At 44.3% G+C, this 17887-nt stretch overlaps 1 protein-coding gene across 1 annotated transcript in view; it reads right to left on the bottom strand.

Moving 5' to 3' along the window:
• Positions 1-15740, bottom strand: part of LOC139761649 (succinate-semialdehyde dehydrogenase, mitochondrial-like) — a 228420-nt gene extending 212680 nt beyond the window's left edge. Inside the window, exon 1 of the mRNA XM_071685965.1 lies at positions 15486-15740. The gene's annotated coding sequence lies outside the window, so the exon portion shown is untranslated. The remainder of the gene's footprint in view (positions 1-15485) is intronic.
• Positions 15741-17887: the final 2147 nt, after the last annotated feature.

Below are 17887 nucleotides of genomic sequence, written 5' to 3'. Positions count from 1 at the left end.
TCTACCGCCTTACACATACTTGGACTGAATCTTATCATCCAATTATCTAACCAATTTTGTAGTTTGTCAAGGTCACCCCGTAGGGCGATGTAGTCATTTGCAAACACGTTTAGGTACGACTCCAATCCGTCAGGCAAGTCATGTACACATAGAAAGAGTAGCAGTGGGCCCAAGCACGAACCGTGCGGCAGGCCACCTGTGAACCCCAGCCCACTTCCAGGATGCGTCTCGTCCCTATGACATAAATTGGAACACTACATACGCCATGAATGAGAGAAAATAAGAGCCTTTTAGGGAGAGGTCTACACCAACCCTACAGGAAATGTCATACTTTATTGTGGATAAGATAGCTGAAGCTTTTTTTATCCACTTTTTTTGCATCTAGTCGGTAACACTTACCATATGAAACTATGTACTGAAGTACACATTATGAATCAACTTTTGTAACAACCTATATAGTGTTAACCCACTGGGGTCTGACTAAGACCCTTTGTAACCTATGTAATCCTTTTGCGCCACCGCTCACATGATGAGCATGGGGTGCACTGTAAATTTGCCTGGGTTACCAGCAGAAATCAAATTAGTGTGTCCTGTGTCACCTTACACTGAGGAAATCTTCTCTCCAGTGAAGGATTCCCCTTTTCTTTTTGCCTGTAGTTCTGTCAAACTCTGATTGGGCCCAGGAACACGCAGTTTACCCATCCCTATGATCTACGATGAAGCTCACCCTGCCATATGTCTGACATATTGGTTATGAATGTCCTTCTTGCCCTGAAAACGCATGTGTAAATAATAATAATTATAATAATAATAATAATAATAATAATAATAATAATAATAATAATAATGATAATAGTAACAATAATGATAATGATAATAATATGCTACAGCTGCTACTTTTACTACTACTGCTGTTGATAATAATAATAAGAATAATAATGATGATAATAATAATAATAATAATAATAATAATAATAATAATGATGATGATGATGATGATAATAATAATAATAATAATAATAATAATAATGATAATAATAATGATAATAATAATAATAATAACAGAGTGAATTGGAACGATGTAGTATACCGGGGTCGACGTGTTGTCAATGGATTGAACCAGGGCATGTGAAGCGCCTGGGGTAAACCATGGAAAGTTCTGTGGGGCCTTGTTGTGAAAGGGAGCTGTGGTTTTGGTGCATTATTACATGACAGCTAGAGACTGAGTGTGAACGAATGTGGCCTTTGTTGTCTTTTCCTAGCGCTACCTCGCACACATGAGGGGGGAGGGGGTTGTTATTTCATGTGTGGCGGGGTGGCGATGGGAATGAATAAAGGCAGACAGTATGAATTACGTACATGTGAATATATGTATATGTCGTATATGTATACGTTGAGATGTATAGATATGTATATTTGCGTGTGTGGACGTGTATGTGGGTGGGTTGGGCCATTCTTTCGTCTGTTTCTTCGCGCTACCTCGCTAACGCGGGAGACAGCGACAAAGCAAAATAAAAAAAGATAATGAATAATAATAATAATAATGATGATGATGATAATAATAATGATAATAATAATAATAATAATAATAATAATAATATTTTTTTTTTTTTTTTTTTTTTTTTTTTATACTTTGTCGCTGTCTCCCGCGTTTGCGAGGTAGCGCAAGGAAACAGACGAAAGAAATGGCCCAACCCCCCCCCCCCCCATACACATGTACATACACACGTCCACACACGCAAATATACATACCTACACAGCTTTCCATGGTTTACCCCAGACGCTTCACATGCCTTGATTCACTTCTGTGATAAATCATTTAGTTACTGTTACGACCTCCCAGTTCTGTGTCTCGCTTGTCTTTTCATTCGAATGGCTGCCTAAATCCAGTAAACCGTTTATTATTATTATTATTATTATTATTCACAGTGAATCAAGGCATGTGAATAATAATAATAATAATAATAATAAACGGTTTACTGGATTTAGGCAGCCATTCGAATGAAAAGACAAGCGAGAGACAGAACTGGGAGGTCGTAACAGTAACTAAATGATTTATCACAGAAGAGCTAGATTCATCTACGTTTTGCACAAGCCCAGGAGTGAGGTACATCTGCAAAGTGGCAGATACACAGGAAATCTTCCACTGTACTAGAGTTTTTATACATTACGTAATTAGTTATGTTCTGTTGAATATTAGGTGATGAACAGTCAGACGTTGGTTGAGTTACGCGAATATTGTAGTTGATAATTATCATATATCTACTGTTGGACATTCTGTGATGAATAGTTTCACATTGTTGTTACAGCGATGTAAGAGTTGCTATAACCAAGAAAAAACTAAGAAACCTGCTTGATTTGCTGTGCACTTGTTCATAATGGTAGGTATATATGAGTATTCTTGCACTTGTTTGTAGGAGCAATGGTTGGGACAAGGCGAATGTGGCGGTCAGTGAAGGTGGGGCGTCTTAGGGGAGGTGGTTTCGGGGCGGTGGGCTCAGCAATGTGTTGCCAAACTGTCGTGTGAGTTGTCGGAGAGGGTGGGCAAGTTCAGCTATGTACTGGGTGTAAGACGGGCCCAGGATGATCCTGCATGCTGTGTGTGTGTGTGTGTGTGTGTGTGTGTGTGTGTGTGGTCAACACTGACACACTTCATATCTGTACTTGTCATGAGGTATGGTCTGACTAGGGGAAACATTGTAGTGGTGTTGTGCAGCGTTGATCCAAGAGCGGCAAGAGTAGAGGAGCTTAGCCGAACAGTCATTAAAAAAGAACAAACATCTATCGACTTTCTATGACACCTTTTGCCGTAATAAATGTCTCAGAACCGACCAATGAAGTAACCGACCCATGGTTTGTTTACTTATCCCGAACATAATGTTCTTACCGGCACAATAACACAAGTGCAGCTTCACCACTGAATATACCAGCACTAGACCACTAGTGCACTGCAGCTTCACCACTGGATATACCAGCACTACACCACTAGTGTAGTGCAGCTTCACCACTGAATATACCAGCACTGCACCACTGAATATACCAGCACTAGACCACAAGTGTAGTGCAGCGTCACCACTGAATATATCAGCACTAGACCGCTAGTGTAGTGCAGCTTCACCACTGGATATACTAGCACTACACCACTAGTGTAGTGCAACTCCAGCAACGGGTCATCTTACGCTAAGTCAGGTGTGTAGCCTCTCATTTTCTCCTCTACTACACCCAAGTGTCTGGCTGTGCCCTGGCTGTGGTCAGTAATGGTCAGAGAGGCGCACATCAGGGCAACGCCGTCAGCAGTGACGTCGAAGTCGGTGTGACCAGCTGATACGAAGACATTGTGCTCTCACTGAGAGAGAGAGAGAGAGAGAGAGAGAGAGAGAGAGAGAGAGAACGGTGTTGCTGGGATAGGGAGGGTCTGGGCAGCGTCGGGACGGGACAGGGTCAACTCTAAGCGAGAAAAAAAATCTAACCGGTGTATGAGGACTATATGAGGAAGGCGTCCTCCGTGAGGCAGAATGTGTGGAGAGGGAGTGTCCCACTAGTGGGGCTTCGTCTCATATAATCTATCAATTCCTCTGTCTTGTTGGAGGAGGTGGGGAGTTAGTGTCCTCTTCCTCCTGGTGGGGACCTTCTGATGAGGTGTCAGGACGGGGAGCCACAAGTCTGGCGGGGCAGTCAGGGTGTCACACGGGAACCCTTTCCTGTCTACATCTGGGACATCGGATGTGGGTGGACGACGCAGGTGCAGGTGGAAGGCCTGAAGGCACCTGTTCACCGGTGGGAGGTAGGTGAGTGGACGACTCAGTTGGAGTGCTTGAAGGCACCTGTTTAGCGGTGAGAGGTGGGTGAGAGAATGACCTGGTCTGGTGCAGTCCGCCATAAAGACCACTTTCAAAGACTTGGGAACAGCGTTTGTATACACGTCCAGTGTCCCAGCAGCGGCAGCAAGTTGTAGGACTCTGTGTCTACCAGGGTCGGAAAATGGTGGGCGGAAAAAAAAAAGTTCCATTCCAGAAACCTGTTTTCTGTTGGAGGTGGTTCCTTACCTTTCCATACTACCACAACACGCTTCGTACATGAGCCTCCTCGCAGCATGTACTCCCTCCATTCTCTCGACGTGCTCAAGTGAGAGGTAATGGGGATACCATGCGGTGAGGTATTGGCACCCGTGTTCTTTCATGGCAGAATTGGTGGTGAGTGGAAGAGAAAATCTTGCATACTTTTCTCGTTGTGCAAGAAGGATGTTTGTCTCCGATGTCGTTGGTTCTGCTAGTTCTGGCTCTGAGCCTTTCGCCGTGCGCTTCTCCGGTGTTGACGTGGGTAATGGACCATGTCCTGGAGACTAGAGGCACTCCACTCCCTTACCCGGCCTCCCGTTATGCAGGCATGGCTGCTCGTAGACGTCTCACACACGTTGCGTTGACAGCGGCAAGCTTGAACGACGGATGGTAAGAACGGAGCGTCAGATGGAAGATATCATGGCTGCCATCACGAACATCCAGTGACAACACCTCTGGTGCCCCGACCTTCCCTGCCTCAATAGGTGAGGTGCCTAGCCAGGCCCCTAACTTTTAACGGGGGATCTGTAGAGTCCCACTCATGGCAAAGTTCTGAGCGGCAATGAAATTCAGGACAGATGCAGAATCCGAATTTTCAAGGAAGGCAAGCCAAGGGTTAACAGGTGTCCTGTGTTATGCTGGTGACATCTGTCTTAGCACCTCCTCACCCGAGAGACGCCAAGGTCTTCTTTGACAAGTTCACTCACTCAGCCATTGTGTCGCCTAGTCATTCTCAGAGAATAACGCATTAGACAGGGCACATAAGCCATATTTTTGCCACATTTTTGATACACTTAATGACAGGACATTCTATAGTTAGGCCCTTGAATATTCGTGTACTAGTGCTAGTATATCTGGTGCACTATACTGATGTTCTAGTGCCTAGATATGTGCCCTTCACCTATACTCCCATAGAAATACTTTCTTTATGTATATTTAGACAGCAAAATTCTAATACTAAAAACTCTCAACTTTCCACTCTTTGCTGACATACAACTCTTTTGATTTGTATGCTGTCTGCATTAACACGTTCATTACTCAGCTTATTTCATCCATCCACTACCCATACTATAAAAGTACTTCTTTCCATCTTTTCTAACAGTTTCTTGCTTTGTGTCCTAGCCTCTGGTTGCTCTATCTTTGCATCTTTCGAAGAAATGTTCACAATCAGTGTCATCAAACTGATTTAAAAACTTAATAGTCGTGGTTACGTAACTCCTTACTGCTCTATCTTCCATGATAGATAAGTTCTTTTGTTTCAAACATTTTGCTGTAACTCAGCTGTCTAAATCCTCCTTCAGTCTTCGCTGATTTCCTCTGGACCTCTTGTTAGTTCTTTGTGCTTCTGTGTAAGTGCAGCGACCAAACTTGAGATGCACATTGTAGCTTTGGCCCACAACAGAATATGCACAGTTTGTCGAGTAATGTAATGACTCATCTATGTACTTGAATACATTCCTTATATTTGCCATCGGACAGTTCTCTGACACACACACACACAGTCTTGCATGTCTACTTTCAATACAACTCATGTTCACTAATCTGGAATGACTTGTTTAATTTCATCAACCATGTATCAGATCAGCTTATGAGTTCCTCTAGCACAGGTCCACTTGTTCATGTAATACTCCCCACTGCTTACTCTCCTCATAACTTTGTATCATCCGCACACATGTTCAGAGAGGACTCTGATCTTTTGGATGGCCATTTACATAGAATGAAAGAAGTGCAGTCTCAGGACCCTGTAAAACGCCGTTGGTGACCCAAAGCCAGTTTGAAGAAGGTTTCTTCGACCTAAAGACTTTCTTCCTTTCCATTAATATAATCAATCCTCTATCTAGCAAAGGAGTCTCTCCCTTATTCCTGCCTTCAGAAACACCTTCTTTACCAGCCGCTTACTGTGTGTGTGTGTGTGTGTGTGTGTGTGTGTATGTGTGTGTGTGTGTGTGTGTGTGTATGTGTGTGCGCGTGTGTGACTACTATTTGTGTGATCACGGGTAAAGAGTTTCACACTTATGTTGCCCCGCCTCTTGACCTTGTATACATATACATTAACCCACGAATACTATGGTCACGTATTAAGAACGATACACTACCCTTGGGTCCAACAGACCCAGTGGGGGAAATGTATAAAAAAGGATCTAATTGAAATTCAGTGAATACAAAAAATATACATGAACTTTAAGCTTTACTTTTTCTTGTTATGAAGATAAAGAAAACGTGAATGGAAGTGATTATCGTAAAAAAGGAAAAAAAAAACAATATTGATATGAAAAAAGTTATTACTCTTACAAATATAACCCAAACATAATTCATCATAAGGACTTAGTATGAAAATGTCCATTCTCCAGACCACCGACTACCTGCTGACAGACTAAGACTTTCCCTGCATTACCATGATCTGTTGGCCATTTATCATTTATAGGTTATTCATCCCCAAAATTATCGCTGTACCTGGGTCAACCGGACCCAGACACCATAAAACACAATAAGGATGAGTAGCAGAGACATATCCGTCCTCGGTGATGTCTGAACAAGAACTGAAGGTAGAGGAGTCCATGTGGTCGTACACATATGGGAACTCCGTAGAACCAACGAATTTCGAAAAGCGTCGGCTCTGACACACTGAAGGATAGTGTTTTAGGGTTAAAAGGCCAGGTACCTATTTATCTACCAGCCCGAAAGGGAGTGGATGAACACCTGGTTTTGGTGTGGGCCGACTGCCGCGCCCAGGATTCCAACCCATGCTGGCCCACGCTAATTCATGGTCGGTAACGCTTACCACTACAGCAAGGAGGCCTCCGTGAGTGTGTGGGGGCGCTTCAGAGATCAACCCAATCTGTGTTACATGCCTGAAATATCTCCTTTTTTTTCTAATGGTGTTGATAACTAGTGCAGTTGTGTGGTGAGTATAGATCATCCAGCACCACTTCCCCGGGTCAGCCGCCGGGCCAGGACCTAACGCGGCAACATAACAACAGATCTGAGGTCGTTCCACTGTCGCTTGTCTCACATGTTATAGAAATTATGGTCATTATCCCCGTGACGCTTCGCGCTGTGGTAAGGAGCCTCACTGACAACCATGAGACCGTCATCAGTGAGGCAGACAGGGCAACATGGCGGATAATAAAGGCTGTATGGGTAGGGTTGCCAGACTAACGAACACAGTGATATATATCAATAGCCATGTGGACTGCAGCAGCTGGGGTGGCATAAATTAGCCGTACGAGCCGTCAGCTGACTCCCCTGTTCCCCCGACCCCCGGCAGAACACGTGTCGCCTCCCCTCCTCTCCCTAGCACGAGCGGCCACGTGCTTCCTTATGTTGAGAACGCGACGTATCTTTGTACGTTTCACGATGTATCCGTTCGTAGCTTCGCCATAAACATACACACTGCCTCTCCTTTACGTCGGGAATTCGCAGGTAGAAGAGTCACGAACAAGTGTACTGCTCACGTCGCTAGCGAGCGACGGAGTTAAATTGATAATGAAAGTGGCGGTCGGCAGCGCGGCACGCGCCACACCGTGGGAACCGGGCGGTCGCACCCACTCGCACACGTCCAGGTCTTCTAATGATGACCTTAGTGGGCGGGAGAACGTGATTAGTTTGGTTAAGTGAAGATGTGTCGCGTGATAAGCTGTCGTCCCCTTCTGCCCTCGACACTTTTATAGCACTTGTCAGACTCACTCCAAGTGTTGTCCTCCGGCCAGCAGCCCATCGATCATTCTCCGCTATTACGATTCATTTAGTAAGAAATTATACATAACTTTCTACAGCCTTATGGAATGATTTACCTCAAAAGATCGATGTTTATTGATCTAAGAGGTCAAAGGGCGATGGAGAAAAACGTATCATGCAAATGGCGTCGTCCAAGACACAACCCCTCGACCTCAAGACCGTGCGAGCATATGATGATGTCTTCCGTACCGCAGTGCAGGCACAAGGCACGCTTGACGCAACCTGGGTCCTCATGTTTCCCTCATGACCAGGATCTCCATGTTGTGCTGCTCACCCCAGCAATGAGTCCCGTGAGCAGCACCCCAGCAATGAGTCCCGTGGATGCCATGCAGGGGGAGACATGGATAAATTACAAACTTTAATTGCTTCCAGTGCCGAGGGGTTAGGGAAATTATCCTCTAACTTGGCCTCGTTCTTAATGATGGTTACATTGAACGTATGATTTTGTAAAAGTACAGGAGGGGAATTGTACTCTCATGATGCTCCATTTCTGCCAGTGATTGACTGTGTCAACAGATGATCATCATCAGCTTGTGGTCGTTCCAACGACTGATGGTGTTGTACAGATCACGTCTGTATGTGTCACCCTCAGCCAGTGGCGTCAACATATCAAACTTCCAGATGCTGAAAGAATTATAAGTGGTAGCCAAGTAAGCAAGTCCATCACCTGTGCTGCCTACACCCAATAATGCCGCCATCATACAAGTGACAGAGGTCCATTACTTACGAGGTCAATATAGAAAACGTCTGAGAGAAGTCAACAGTCACCATCACCACAACAAACGTTTGAAACATTCGTCTTCGATAACGTTGATACAAAGAAAATAAAAACGAGAAAAAAGATAACGTTTGTAAAACATGTCCCCTACATATGGTTTTATATCTCCACTTGATTTAAAGACTAAGTTTTATTGCATCATTTGTAATATAAGTTTGGTGTGGTCCACATTCAATACCGCACACACAGGACAGGATGCAGGCTTGGACGTAGTTACAGACTGGGCAAACCATTATGTCTCTCTGCAGCAGGAGGCATGAAAAACGATATAGTGTGGGCAAGGGAGAACGCATATGACAATGGTAGCGGTGCATACGAATGCAGTGGGAGTGAGGTGCCTGTAGCTGGTGAACTACAGCAAAAGTGTAAGTGGAACGGGAAAACCGACAGCCAGCGAATTCATCACAAACGTGTGATTTGACACTGTAAGCTGCAGATCTTAAGGTCATTAAACAAATGTCTTATAAGAGAGTTAGGAAACATGGGACATATATTAGAGACGAGAGGAGAGCCTCATGGAGATCATAAACCTACAAACGGAGGCCAGTCCACGTAAGGACAGAAGACTTCCAGCGAGACGTTAAGTCTACATAATTACAGCAATGTTCTCAAGATCATATTACATCCTGCCCGGATGAAGACGTATTACAGCCGGGTAGTTCTCAGAGACGTCGCAGGAGCCACGAGAGGCACCTTCCTCCTACCAGAACCTGCTACGCGTGGTGGCGCGGGAGCACCGACGGACGCAGCCTAGCCTTTGACCGGCAGAGAAATGGTACTGGAAAGTGCGGCGTCTTACCTAACTCTCACGCTGGAGAAAATTGAATATAACGAACCACACACACACACACACACACACACACACACACACACACACACATTATGTATGATTCCTATTTTCTTTTACTTATTCACTTACGTGTGAGCAGAGAACAGAGCAGGGTAAATGGTGAACCTCAAGTTAAAAGGACGTCATACCCCCCCATGTGTTGTTTACATTCAATACTGTACATGTGATTAACTAGTTAATGAATGACATAACAACAGCTGTCGTGGAACGAGACGTGGCGGACAACAGGGATAAATGAGAAGAGTTAGGAAGGATAATATGGACGGGAGGAAGGGGGTTCACACTGGGAATGGGATTAGACAGGCAACAAAAGATGAATTGTTCGAGGCAGATCACGACGCCCGGGTTAAACATATTTTGAACGTTACCACGGACAGGATCACCCCAGGACCCAGCTGAATGATGCTGGATTTGGGCTTTGGGGTAATGACCTGACCATCCTACAACATCAGCTTATGACTTGTTCTGACCATAATTTGAACTAAAGTAACTCGCATGCAACACAGGATGACGACTTGGCCAAAGAATGAAGCTGATATTTCAAGTCGATCAACAAGTAGATGCTAGGCCAGATTACGAGTCAGGCTGTTAACACGACTACGCTGTGACGAGGTTATGACTTCTTGGACAACGACGTATGGCTTAGGCAGATGCCATGGCGTATATGGTTTAACATGTCTTTAGAGACAACACTATCGGAATCACCACGCAGAAGTTTCAGTACAATAATAAGATTGATTTCAAGTATTCGGTCTTTCTGCATGTTCAGTATAGGTAGTCTTCTGGCAACCAAATATGGATCTCAAGGCTTTATTTTGCATTTCTTTAGTCTGATGATATATTTACTGTTATGCAAGACTAAAGCTGGTGCGTGGTAATCTATTAGAGATCTAATATAAGCTAAGTACATCATAAAAATATTCTAATATTTGCACCATGATATAGGTTGTACCCTGCAACTACGGCTGATGAACTGATCAATCAGGCTTTGACTTAGTGGCTGATCTCTGACCAGGATATGGCCTAAGCTGGTGATCTGGCCAGATGATGGTTCAGGCTAAGCACCTGATCAGACTATGTCTGATCTCTTGAGCTGACAACGACTACGGACGGGGATGGTACCTCAGACAAACAGCAACCTTAGTCTTTGACTTTACCAGACTGGGATCTTAGCACAGAGTTCCCACAGCCCCGACGGTGAGGCAGAGAAAATCCTTTAGTTCCGGCGTAGACTTGTCCGCTCGGCGTTGACGAAGGCAGGACGCCCCGGCCCGTCCAGCGAGCCTTTGTGGGCCCCGCTGCCGCCCGCCATTCAGAGGCCCCCCACCACCTACTACTCTCCTCCCGGCCCCTGCATACCAAGCTTGGGGTGGGAGGAGAACTGGGGGACCAGGGACGCAAGAGAGAAGGGAAGGGGAACGATGATGGCGGCAAAATCTATTCTACACACACACACACACACACACACACACACACACACACACACACACAAAGAGGAAGAGGAGCGGGCGCGGAAGAACTAGAAAGGGGTAATTGGGAGAGTCAGAGATCAAAGACAAAACAAATGTGGATCAAGAATAATGGAGGAGTTAGTGACTGGGAATGAAAATTATTGGAGATAGAAGAGAGATGCCTACGGGACTAGAGATGAGGGCTTGCAATGAAGAACTATTTGGACTTAAAGAAGGAAAGAGTTTAAAAAATGAAGAATCAAAGGAAAGCAAAAAATCATCCAAAGTCAGACTTGCTGTTGGTGACTAGGGCTGGTGTGGACCAAGGTTGGTGGGGACCAGGACTGGTGGAGACCAGGGATAGTAGGACGGGGACTGTTAGGGAAAGTAGATGACGAGCAGTGAAGAAGGTATTTCAGCCCCGCAGTCTCAAGGCGAAAATTTCTCCGACCTCGCTGCCCCAGGGTGACCATTCCTGCGTCCATACAGCCTCAGGGTGATAATCTTCCAGTTCTGCTCTCTCAGGGTGTTAATCTCACGGTCCTGTGGTCTCATAAGTGAAACTGTCCAAGCCCCGCAGTCCTAAGGTTATAATTCAAAGTAAATATTCACCTTAGCCCACTCTCTGAGGATGATCATTCCTCGGCAAAATAATCAACAGATACCAGAGTCCCAGCGAAATAATTTACCCCACTCTACAGCCTCAGATACAATTCATCCGGCCCCGCAGTCTCACAGAGATAATCTCCAGGCTCTACAGTTCCAGGATGATAAGTCCTCGGCTCGTGTCTGGATGGGGAGGACTTCCTCTTCCCATACAACCATCTTGATCTACTAGCACCAGCTTGGTGAGGCTCTTCAGCCCACACCCACGATCGCAGGCTGGAGGGATTGCGGCTCCAGACCTTCGTACGCCATCCAGTCCTCTGATGAGGGGACGAAGACTCTCATACTCCCTTCCCCCTCCTTAGCAATCTCAGGTCAAGGAGGACAGACACCTCGTACCCTCGCGACCTAACAATCCCACGATGGGGAAGGGACCCAGGATACCCGGGACTTCGGGAGAGCAGAGTCCCCAGTATCCCTCCGTCCTCAGGTCCTAGAATGGTGTGTAGGGTAAACATTTCCTCTACGCGCGTGGCATCGCCACCTGCTTCCCTCATCAGTCCCCGGCGGCAATACACCCCGAGTTGTTGCTGCTTTTAATGTCCCCAACAGAAACTGTTACAGTGGGTGTCTTTATTTTCATAATATATATAAAGTTGAACGACTATCTCGAGACATAGCGCGCGTCACGTGTTACGGTGTTTGTGTTACGGTACGAGGAGCTGGGGAGGGAGGGGAGTGGTGAGAACTCCAGGCAGTGGCCGCTGCTGCTGCGTCACCACAGTGGACGGAAACCCGCCCCTCGTCCGCGTCCGCCACTCACTCTACGCTTCCTCTCAATGCCTCTCCCCCTCCCCACCCTCTTCCCCTCCCGCGTCAATAACTAATCAAGTACAAGAGTTTCTAAGTGACATCAAACAACCGATAAATCATGTTAACAACTGAGTGATTCAAAAACATGTTGCCAGGCTTACGTGGGTGATTGAGAAGGTGACTAAACAGTTTATACAAGTTTTATATTCTACTTTAATATCGTAACTGCATAATCAGAAGAATCTTATAAACTGGGAGAAAAGTGTAATTTTGTATTCTATTAATCAGACATTGGTCGTACGTCAATGACGTTATTTCTCTTCGTTCAAATAATTCAAACTATCAGTAATTCAAATCTGCAATCACAAGAGTGTACTTAAAAGCAAAACATAAGATAAATAACGCAATCACACCATAATAATGATTGGTTCTGCTTTTACCTCCATAATTCCGTGTTCAACAATACCCCATCAGACTGGCAACATCTGTCTGAACCACCCTGTATTATGCAAATCACCGACAAAGATCACAACCCTTCTACAGAAAAGAGTATCGATCCACAGTCATTACCAACTACACTGACAGCCAGATGTAGGGAAGCTGTTCGAGCAGACAGCAGAGCCAGATGGAGGAAGCTGTACGAGTAGATAGAGCCAGCCGTTGGAAGCTGTACGATATGGTGGTTGAGCTAGCTGTAGGAAGCTGCACAAACAGATGGACGAAGCAGCTGTAGGAAACTGTATCGAGCAGACACTTAAGACAGCATTACAAAGCTGTACGAGCAGACAGTTGACCCAGCCGTGGGAAGCAGTACGAGCAGACAGTTGATCCAGCAGTGAGAAGCTGTACGAGCAGACAGTTAAGCCAGCTGTACGAGAAAACAACTCAGTCAGCTGCAGAAAGGTGAACGCGTAGACAGTTGAGCTAGCTGTGGGAAGCTGTTAGAGTTGAGGGTTGATCCAAATGTAGGAAGCTGTACGAGCAGACAGCTGAGCCAGCTGTAGGTAGCTTTAAGAGCAAACAGTCGAGCCAGCTGTAGAAAGCTGTACGAACAGAGTTACGCCTACTGTTAGACGCTGTATGACTGACGGCTGAGCCACAGGTAGGAAGCTGTAAAAGCTGACAGTAAAACCAGCTGTAAGAGCTATAAGATCAGAAAGTTGAGCCACTTGTATGAGGCAGTACGAGATAGTTGAACCAGATATAGGATGGTGCACTAGTATACAGATGGACCAGCTGCAGGAAGCTGTAAGAGCAGACAGATGAGCCAGCTGTGGGTAGTTGAAAGAGTAGACAGTTGAGCCAGGACAGCAGTTATTGATTGACAGTCACCTGATTTGTTTTTTGTGAAAGAAAATAGACAAAACACTAGTAATGTGCCCATACCATATCTACTCGCCAATACCGATTCTGTATCCTAGTACCCTGGAAATAGAAATAGAAAGTGACCTTTTGTTATATCGTAAGTCATTTTGTATATATATACATATATATATATTTATAAAGTCTTGTCACCCATGCCAAAATATTGCCAGTACCACCAACAGTGACATTTGTACTGTGCATCACTAAAAACGAAGTGAATTTCATGGCAAACTGCATGTCAGCTAACGTTTCCATTTTCTGATTCATCGACTCGCAAGTGACTGTTGCATTTGATTACAGTTAAGACGAATGAAATGTTCCCTTATAAAGCAAAAGCGACTATACAGTTACTGACGCCTTAGCCAGAGTGGAGTTAGTTGGAGACCATGATTTACCAAGAAATGAACGAAAAGTTTAAGTCACTCTGAATCACTGTACAGTGTCCCATGCATTTCCGGTCTACTGTACAGTGTCCTGTGCTCTTCTGGTCCTCTGTATAGTGTCCTGTGCACCTCCGGTCTACTGCACAGTGTCCTGTGCACTTCTGGCCCTCTGTATAGTGTCCTGTGCACCTCAGGTCTACTGTGCAGTATATATTGCGCACCTCCGGCCCACTGTTTACTCCGAATATGTCGTAACATTCCTGTGGCCAGAAATTCTCACAAGTGAAGAATTCCCGAGTCAAATACGTACACTGCTTGCACCAACCTGGTCTCCATAAACTGAAGATATATGCTGACAAGAGAGGATTTACTCCATTTAAAAGGAACGAACAGCAAAGCTCCAGCAATGCAGAGACACAGAGATGTTACAAGTCAGAGAGGGGCAGCTATATCACCGATCACTACGGCTGTGTGAACATGTAGCAGTTTTATATCACGAATCCAAATACGGGAGTGACAATGAGGATGCATTCACAGGTTCTTTAGGATGTCTGTTCTAATGGAAGATGAAGTCATGGCAGATATCATGAACAATGGAGCCGCCACAATAATACCACACTTAACACCTTATCAAGCTCTGAAACATCTGTCTAAACCCAATTAGTATAATATCTATTTTTAAGATCATGCTTAAAGCAAGAGCCAGGGAGGAAATTACACGATTTATGATATAATGACCCCAGCAAGAGCCAGGGAAGCAGGTGCATAACATACAACCTTAGGACCCTTACAAAAAGCCATGGAGCAGGTACAGTCGCCGACAAACGTCTCGCTACAACGTGAAAGACGCAACACTGAACTGTGCTAGCACCGACTACAGCGCCATCTGTGAGGTTTCTAACCAAGCCACTCACTATGAACAACCAGAGGCGAGATTCTGCAATATGTAGTATTACAAAATGTAGTTGATTTCTTACTATCCATAGTTTCCCTCAGTAACCAGTTTACGAGGTAAAACGAATCATCATAGTCACTGCAAACCACATCATAAAGTAAGGAATGAAGCGAATGATGTACAAAACTTAAGATAAATAGCGAAATCTAATGGAAATCAATAAGTATACTGGAAAGTGCAATAAGTTAAGTGCCCGCTACAATGGTTTTAAATCTGAATATTTTGCATCTGATAAGGATATAGGCAAGTATTGTTTTGGAAACAAGGGTGATGATAATCGAATACGTTGCCAGAAATGTGGCGAGTGTAGATTGGATGGCTACATAAGTGAGGGTGGGTGGGTGTAAACACAAACTGCCTCACATGAGGCAACATGTTGTTATCATGTCCATGTGTTGATCTAAAGAAGCGTTCGGCAAATAACCCAAACTATGTTGAAACTTGACCAAAAAACAAGTTGAAAAGGAAGTATCAATTCTGGTACTTACCTTCCGTCGCCCGGCAGTGAGGGGTTGTGACAATCACAAGTGACGAAGCCTTCACGAAATTATACGTTACAAAGACGCCAAGTAATCATTTATATTCACGGACTGTCTGAATTTCCGAGAGTTATCCTACCTTCAAGCCGTATATCATCACGGCACGTTAAAAGAAAGATCACAAACTCAGCTGATCACTGTCTTCTGCATTAGGTAAACGTATTATTCACCAACAACTTCCCAAAACAAGTTTTGAACCATACGTTTCACCATAATGTTTAGCGATACCTTTGGTTCTCTGCGCTCACAAACTGATCATGTCAACAAATCGTTTCACATTCCTATATCGTCATCAACTGTTCAACTGTCACTACATGTCGCAATTTTCATTTCTTACTAATACTTTTGCGTTAATTTTCTAATGTTCTGCTCTTCATTCGTGCTATATATATATATATATATATATATATATATATATATATATATATATATATATATATATATCCGTTTCCCTTCGTGATTTGCTACTCACTGTGCCGCAGGTGTGTGACGGTAGTCGACTATGGCGTCATGCCATATCTAAACCAGTGGTGTTGATCACGTTGGCTTGACCCACTGAAGTGTGGAGTTTGCACAATTTCTACGTACGTTATTTTCTAATCCGGTCAAGGGAGTTCATGAAACTAAACTGTTCACGCATTTTTCTGCTGTAATACATTCTTGCTCCGCCTGAACGTGTCTGAAGTTTTCAAATTAAGTTTTTTCATTCGATATTTTGTCCGAAATAAATTGTTCGCAGTATAAGTTGCTCAGTTTATTTACACCCCTGAACGGCAGAAGACTCAACAGAAATCCTAGTCAATAACATGATCGCTTTAGTATCAACTCAGCCATCCGATTTACTTTAACTTCAGTGTCTGCACTTATAAAACTAATACATTACACATCACCTGTACTGCAGTATCACACGTCTTGCCTCCGTGGAGGTCAAGGAAAAAATGATGGTGTTGATGTGGTTTTGACGCGTTGGCGGTGCCTGGTAGCAATACGTCATAACCAGCAGTTTGACCATCGAACTGGGTCATTGTTGACTAGTAAAACCTGATGCTAGGTGTCTCGATTTACGTTGCAATTGATAAGTTAATTTTCTAAACAACAAATTAATGGTAATTATTCTTATATTCATTACCATCGCTGGGTTAAGCTCATCATTGTGGATATGGTCCACAGTGGGAGGAGGAACGCTGGCCAACTGAGCGGCCTGGTGATCAGCGTACCATCGGGTCGGGGCGGGGCGGGCTGAGGTCTCTCCTAACGTGACGTAACGTATGATCATACAAGCAGTAAATAGCATTAGGTCTGTAGGTATATGCAAGGCAGCTCTTAACACCCATCTATGTTACGAAAGTACCGTCTTGGACTGTGGGGTTTCATAGTACTATACTCAGAACTACGAATACGAATTAGGAGACCCAGTAACACATCCCAACTTAACCTAAGCAGATATCACGCCTGCTGAAGTGGTTCGGGGCTAAGAAAATACAAGTCTTGTCACTATGGGGGTTAGACAAGCTGATGTGGGATCACGCCGCACACCAAGACATGTCGGAAGTGTTCCAGTCTCCCTAAACAACTCTCCGGCTGCGCGTGTCTGAACTGAAGACAATCTGACTGAGAAGAATTTAGTAGTGGACTGAATATATGCATACTCCAATCAACCAAATTGTGAAAAGACATTAACAACTTAAAGGATTGTTTTGCAAATCTACCGTCTCAAGAGATGCAGGCCAAACTCACGTCTCCAACATGAACACAGAAACAAACTAATCCAATTCATGAAGAACAATGGCATGATGACTGAAACATTAACTTAAGCTGAGCTTGACGCAACGCTCCCTAAGGCAAAGCCACGACCGCAGGAGAGGATGGTATCATCTGTGAAATATTACTGCTCTCTACACAACGTACCTGGCAATCCTCTTCTTGCTACATATAACACGACCTATGGGACACTTCTGCCTATCTCCTGGACGAGCAGACTTATCATTCCACTACCCATACCTAACCAAACCTGATGCCTTTAGACCTAACTCAATGACAATTTGTCTCTGTAAAATCTTTAAAAAGAAAAGGTCTTCAGTCGTCATGCAAGTAGAACAAGAGAGCATCTAACTCCCAGTCTAAACGATTTTATATACAAAAATAACGTATATTACTACACTACTTTGTTCTTCATACTAAACAATTAAACCACGTGACACGTGGTCTTGTAAGAGCTATTAAGATGGCTATAGGGGGCTGACTTTTCCGCTGGATCTCTGGCTACATATGTGAAACAAGTCATCTGTTCTAATTCGAAATTTAGATGAAAACTAAGTTTTAACTTGGCTCTAATCGAGGATATATATATA

The sequence above is a fragment of the Panulirus ornatus genome, chromosome 3 (genome assembly GCF_036320965.1).
Source record: "Panulirus ornatus isolate Po-2019 chromosome 3, ASM3632096v1, whole genome shotgun sequence".
NCBI lineage: Eukaryota > Metazoa > Arthropoda > Malacostraca > Decapoda > Palinuridae > Panulirus > Panulirus ornatus.
This window is presented reverse-complemented; position numbering and strand designations above follow the sequence as displayed.